We start from the raw sequence: 7,628 nt of genomic DNA, 5'->3' as shown, positions 1-7,628 counted from the left end.
ACTTTTATGGCCTGTTGCGATTTGGTCCTGTTTTTTTCCTCTTTTTTAATTCCTCCCTGTGATTTTATTTTTATTTTATCTAAGTCCCTGACAGAATAGCACGATTAGAAGGCCTGGAATAAATTCCCAATTGGTCCCCTTATTTTGCGCGCATTCCATTTGGGTTCCTATTCCCTATTTTTTTCCTTATTTTTTATTATTTACGATTTGTGTCCTTAATTTTGTTTTGATTCCAATTTAAACCTGGTTTTTTTAGCTTTATTATTTATTATTATTGTTTGTTCATTTTTTTATATACTTAAATTTAATAATAATAATAACATTAATACACTTATTTATTTGCTCATTCCTTGTTTATTTTTTAAAATATTTAGATTTAATATTGTTTATATTAGACTATAACATGCTAAACATTTTTCTCTTCTATGACAACACCAAATTCTCACTCTAACACTTACTTATGTACATTAGGGATTTTACCGATTATGTCAACTTACTCGTTTTAAACTTAAAATCACCTAGCAAAAGTTGTTTAACATAATTTCTAGCTTCATATTCTATCATAAAACATCAAAATAAACACTTTTCAACTATGGGTATTTTTCCAAATATAAACCCTAGGTTAAATTATTGCTAGAATAAGCTAAATTAAGCTACCGGGATCTCAAAAACGTAAAGAGCATTAAAAACAGGGCTTGGGATCACTTACTATGGAGCTTGGAAGCTTGAAAACCCTAACTATGGCTTCTCCCCTTGCTAAATTCGGCCTAATGAAGAAGATGATCAAAAATTGGCTTTTAATTTTGTTTTTAATTCATTTTAATAACTAAATGACTAAAATGCCCTTAATGAAAAACTTTGGAAACATGCCTAACCATGTCCATTTTTGTCCACCAACTTAACCAATGGTCTAATTACCATATAAATAGCTCCAATTTAAAATTTCATAATAATTGGACACCTCTAACATATAGATCTCAACTTTTGTACTTTTTACAATTTAGTCCTTTTGACTAAATTGAGTGTCCAAACGTCAAAATTTTTGAACGAAATTTACAAGAAATCTTTCCGTGAGATTGTAGGCCATAGAAATATAATAAAAATATTTTTTTATTCACCGGATTTGTGGTTCCAAAACTACTGTTCCAGTAACCTTAAATTTGGGCCATTACGAAAAGTTTTAATAATTGAAAAAAAGTTAAAAGGTGTGCTTTCTTGAATCATGTTGGCCAATATCCATGCTCTCCATATAATAATGCTGAGAAAAGTTGTCAAGATTTGTTAAATCAATCTTGGCACATTGATAAGGTTATCAATGCACAAATTTTATATAGAAAAAAGGTAACTGCTTAAGAGTCAAGACTTCATTTGATGTTGTTTGATGGTTAACTTTGCAAGGATGTGCTTTTAGAGGTCATGATGAAACCTCTAACTCAAGAAATTGAGGTAATTTTCTTGAATTGATTACATTTTTAGCTTCCTATAATGATAAAGTTTCCAAAGTTGTTTTGGACAATGCTCCAAGAAATGCTAAATATATTTCTCATATGATCCAAAAGGAGATTTTACATATTCTTGCAAATAAAGTGCGTCATAAGATTCATGAAGACATTAGAGATTCTAAATTTTGTATCATTATTGATGAGGCAGGTGATGAATCTAAAAGGGAGAAAATGGCTATTGTTTTGAGATACATTGATGAGAAATGATTTATAAAAGAGAGTTTCTTTAATCTTGTACATATCCAAGATACTGCAGCAATAACTTTGAAAGAGCAAATATGTGTTTTTCTTTCTCGACATTGTCTTGATGTTCAAAATATCTGAGGTCAAAGATAATGGTGTTAGCAATATGCGGGGTGAATGGAACAGTTTGCAAGCATTGTTTTTAAATTATTATTCCTATGCATATTATGTTCATTGCTTGGCTCATCGACTCCAGTTGGTATTAGTTATTGCTTCTTGAGAGGTAATTCATATTCATAATTTTTCTCTGATTTGAACTTTATTGTTAATATAATTAGTGCCTCTTTCAAACACCACGATCAGTTACAAGCTGCCCAAGCAATTGAAATTGCAAATATGTTAGCAATTGATGAACTTGAAACTAATAAAGGACTTAACCAAATTGGCACTATAAAACGAGCTGGAGAAACCTGTTGGAGCTATTATTTTAGTTCTGTTTGTAGCTTGATAAGGATGTTTGATGCTACTTGTTCTATTCTAGAAAATATTATTGAAAGTGACTCTAATTTTTCTATTTGGTGGGATGCAGCTGCAACATATAAAAAGATTACATCTTTTGATTTTGTTTTTATCTTACATCTAGTGAAAGAGATAGCTAGTATTGTAAATATTCTTTGTTAACATCTATAACAAAAATCACAAGATATAATAAATGCTATGTACTTAATTTCAAGCACCAAAACTTTGATTCAAAAGTTGAGAGAAGATGGTTGAGACAATTTGTTGGAAGTTGTGAAAGCATTTTGTGAAAAGCACAATATTGAAGTTCTTGATATGGATTCTCCATATGTGGTGAAACGTGGTCATCACTGTAACGATCTGTTTTTAGTGAAATCGAAATAGTGGTTTTGGGAACACAAATTCGAGTTCAGAAGAAAAAAATTATTTTAATATCATTTTATGATCTGCATTATAATTGAAATATCGTATGAAAATTTCGTAGAGAAATTTTATAGATTACATGTCTAATTAGAGGGAAAGGACCAAATTGCATAAAATGCAAAAGTTGAGTTCTAATAGCTATAAGGATCAAATAGCTATGGAATTCAAAATTTGAGGTCCTTATATGGCAAATAGACTAATTAGTGGAGTTAGTAGATAAGTATGCTTAGTCATCCATAGAAAATTAAATAAAGAAAATGATGAAATTGGAAAGTGAATAAAATAAAAGATGATAAATAAATAAATATCTAATATCATCATTTATCATCATCTTTCCTAATTAAAAAAAGATGGAAACCCTAGCTATGGTGTTGAGTTTTTGAGCAAGCTTAATTGGCCTAATTAGGTAAGTATTTTGGTATCGTTTTTAGTAATTTTCATATTTTCGAGTTCGTAATAGCTTAATCTAGCTATCTCGGGGATTAATTTGCAAAGTTATCAAGGTATTAAAGTTTTTCCATGGATGAATATGCGTGAATTATGAAATTTATGGTAGGAAATGAAAGGTTGTTGATAGATAAATAACTTTTGTAAAGTGAATTTTATAAAATTATGATTTAGGGACTAAATTGTAAATATGTAAAATTCATGGAAAATTTTGAATTTTATGAAATACATGGGTTGTTAATGCTACATGAAAAAAATCGATTAGGCTTGGAATAAGGATTAAATTGCATGAATTTCATTTTTCGATCATAGTGACAAAATCGTCATTAATTAAAAGTATAGGGAAAATGGTAATTTTCCTAAGATGTGAATTGAATTGAATATGAATTGTATTAAATTGAGTTAAATTTACTCATATAGATCTGGATAAATAAAATACGAAATTAGTAGATTTAATTAATAACGTTGTCAAGGTAAGTTCGTGTAACTAAATTTTGTATATTTTTATGTTTGAATTGGATGTTGTATATGTGAATTGTATAAATATTGTATGTATGAAATTGATCACATATCCGAAAATATTTGATAAATAATAAGTCTCATTTTTACAAATGAGATTCAATGGACACAGGGTTCCCGAATTGGTTGTGGTCTTGCATATATTGCGGACACACCATAGCTCAAAAGAGCGTCCCGTTATTAGCTCTCATGAACATCCTAATATTTGGCCCTCTCGAGCTTCCTGTTATATAGTTCTTGCGAGCTTCCCGTTAATAGCTCTTCGGAGCATCCAGATCGGTTGTGATCCTGCATATGTTATAGGCACACTACAGCTCTTATGAGTGTCCCGTTATATGGCTCTTCGTGAGCTTCCCGGTTAAAGGCTATTTGTGGGCTTCTTAATTAATGGCTCTCCAAAGCTACCTGATATGGCTCGCTTGAACTTCCTGATATATGACTATCCAGAACTTCACGATTAATGGCTCTTTGGAGCTACCCGTTATTGGCTCGCATGAGCTTCCTAATTATGACTCTTATGAGTTTCCCGTTATACAGCCCGGATAAGCTTCTCGTTAATGGCTCTCAAGAGCTTTCTGTTATATGGCTCAAGAGAGGGCTTCTCGACTACGTGCTCTAATGAGCACCCCCGAATATCAATTGACGGATTTCAGATTCGTACACTTCGTGTGTACTACCCTTGTATCCATCAATATTTTAAATGATTCAACGGGTAAAGTTTTGATATGAGATGAAATGAATTTAAGATGAATTACTATGTGAAATATTTGAAGTGCAAAGATGTGATATGTACATGTTCATGGATACTTGAAGTGATAAATACATGTATGTGGAAATTGAATATTGATGAGCTCATTCATGTTTCTTGGTATTTTTGTGAATTACATGACTAGCATGCTTGATGAGGATATGTGTTTAGGAAATTGGCTAAATTGGTTTGAGCATGTTTAATTAGCTTACCTTAAATGTAAAATAAATGGTAAGTTAATTTCCTGTTATACGAACTTAATATATATTAAATGCTTACTTTGTTTTATTTCTTTTGTTTTACAGTAACCTAGAAGCTCGTTAAGGTTGGAAGTTGGTCGGAGCCTCATCACACTATCAATCGCCCTTTTTCAGTATATTTATTAAATCAACTTTGATATAATGACATGTATAGGAAAATTTGGTCATTGATGGCATGTAAATGCTTTGTTGTGATTAGCCATTTGAATGGCTTATGTTTGATACATTTTGATACATATATATAAGTATATGGCCTTATCATTGTTGATATGTGTTTTGGTATAGTTGGTATATATATATATTTATGTAAGTGATCAAATTGTTAAGCATGAATACTTGATTATAAAAGATGGTATGATAGGCATAAGACTTGGTTATGGCTTGATTCAAATGTTTTATATTGGATTGGAAACGTATTTAAGTGTTAATGTAGGTGGAATACAAGTTTGGGTGCGAAATATGGCTTGGAATTAACCCTATTTCGTCTACAGGAGTAGAGACATGGGCGTGTATGTAACAACCTGTTTTCAGTTAAATCAGAATGGTGGTTTCGGGACCACAAATTTGATCCCAAAATAAAAATTATTTTAATATTATTTTATGGTCTACTGTAGGATAGGAATGTCGTATAAAATTTTCGTTAAATTTTTTTTACCAATTACATAATTAATTGAGAAAATGACCAAATTGCATAAAATGCAAAAGTTGAATTCTAATAGCTAAAGGGATTAAATAGCTATGGAATTCAAAATTGGAGTTCCTTATTTGGTAAATATACCATTACGAGGAGCTAGTAGATAAGTATGATGAATCATCCATGGAAAATTAATTAAAGAAAATGACTAAATTGGAAAGTAAAAATAATAAAAGATGATAAGTAATTAAATAATGAAAATATCATCTTTTCATCATCTTTCCCAAATTTTTTATGGTATCCCTAGCAAATAGAAGAGAACTCAAGCAAGCTTATTTGGATTAATTGGGTAAGTAATCTTGTCTCGTTTTAGTAATTTTATATTTTCAAGATCGTAATAGCTTAATCTAGCTATCTCGGGATTAATTTGTAAAGTTATCAAAGTAATAGGGTTTTTCCATGGATGAGTATGTATGAATTATGAGTTTTATGGTAGAAAATGAAAGGTTGTTGATAGATAAATAACTTTAGTAAAGGGAATTTTGATGAAATTGTGATTTAGGGACTAAATTGAAAAGTTGTAAAATTCATGGAAAAAATTCTAAATTTTATGAAATATATGGGTTGTTAATGTTACATGTAAAAATTGGTTAGGCTTGGAATAAGAATTAAATTGCATGAATTATATTTTCCGAGTCTAGGGACGAAATCGTCATTAATTAAAAGTATAGGGGTAAAATGGTAATTTTACCTAAGATATGAATTGAATTGAATTGTATTAAATTGAGCTAAATTTACTCGCATTCAGGTTCACGAACATTGTCGAGGTAAGTTCGTATAACTAAACTGAGAACTTATATGTGTTAAATTGAATTGTATATATGTGATTGTATTATTGTCATGTATATGAAAGTATTCACATATCCGACAATGACCGGTAAGTATAAAGTCTCGTTTGAATAGATGAAATTCGGTTGGATACAAGGTTCCCATGTTGGTTGTGGTCCTGCATATGTTACGAACACACTACAACTTAAAAGAACGTCCCGTTATTAGCCCTCTCGAGCTTCCCGTTATATGGTTCTTGTGAGCTTCCCATTAATAGCTCTTTGGAGCATCCCGATTGGTTGTGATTCTGCATATGTTGTAGACACACCACAGCTCTTATGAGCATCCTGTTATTTGGCTCTTCGTGAGCTTCTCAATTAAAGGCTCTTTGTGAGCTTCCTAATTAATGGCTCTCCGAAGCTTCCCGATATGACTTGCTTGAACTTCCCGATATATGACTATTCAGAGCTTCCTAATTAATGGCTCTTTGAAGCTACCCGTTATTGGCTCGCATGAGCTTCCCGATTATGGCTTTTATTAGCTTCTTGTTATACAGCCCGGATAAGCTTCCCGTTACATGGCTCACATGAGCTTCCCGTTATATGGCTCGAGAGAGGGCTTTTCATTTATGTGCTCTAATGAGCACCCATGAATATGAATTGACGGATTTTAGATTCGTACACTTCAAGTGTACTACCCTTGTACCCATCGATATTTTAAATGATTCAACGGGTAAAGTTCTGACATGAGATGATATGAATTCAAGATGAATTACTACGAGAAATACTTGAAATACAAAGATATGATATGTACATGTTCATGAATATTTGAAATGATAAATATATGTATGTGGAAATTGAATATTGATGAGCTCATACATGTTTCTTGATATTCATGTGAATTACATGACTAACATGCCTGATAAGGATACGTGTTTAGGCAAGTGGCAAATTTGCTTTGGATGTATTTAGTATGCTTACTTTAAATGTAAATGAATGGTAAGTTAAATTCTCGTTATACGAACTTACTAAGCTTTAAAGTTTATTTTGTTTTATTTCCTCTATTTTATAGTACTCCGGAAGCTTGTTGGGTTGAAGGCTTGGTGGAGATATCTCACACTATCCATCAGCTCATTTTGGTATAAATAGTAAATTAAATTTTAGATTATAATGGCATGCATAGGCTAAAAGTGGTCAAGAATGGCATGTATGTGTTTGGTTGAAATTAGCCATTGGTATGGCTTGTAATTGGTATGTTTTGGTATGTAAATATTGGCATTAATATGATGATATGTGTTTGAAATGGATAAATGATGAAAATCATATAGTCATGTTGAAGATTGGTTTTAAGATAGTATAAATTTGGTAAAATATACCTATATGTATGTATGGTGGTTTTGGTAAGTTTAGATAATTGAATATATAAGTTGATATGTCATGCATAAGACTTGGTTTTAGTTTGATTCAAATGTTTTATATTGGATTGGGAATATGTTTAAGTGTTAGTGTAGGTGGAAGACATGTTTGGGTGAGAAATATGGCTTGGAAACGGCCTTATTTTGTCCA

Source organism: Gossypium raimondii, chromosome 7 (assembly GCF_025698545.1).
Source record: "Gossypium raimondii isolate GPD5lz chromosome 7, ASM2569854v1, whole genome shotgun sequence".
NCBI classification, from domain to species: Eukaryota; Viridiplantae; Streptophyta; class Magnoliopsida; order Malvales; family Malvaceae; genus Gossypium; species Gossypium raimondii.
This window is presented reverse-complemented; position numbering follows the sequence as displayed.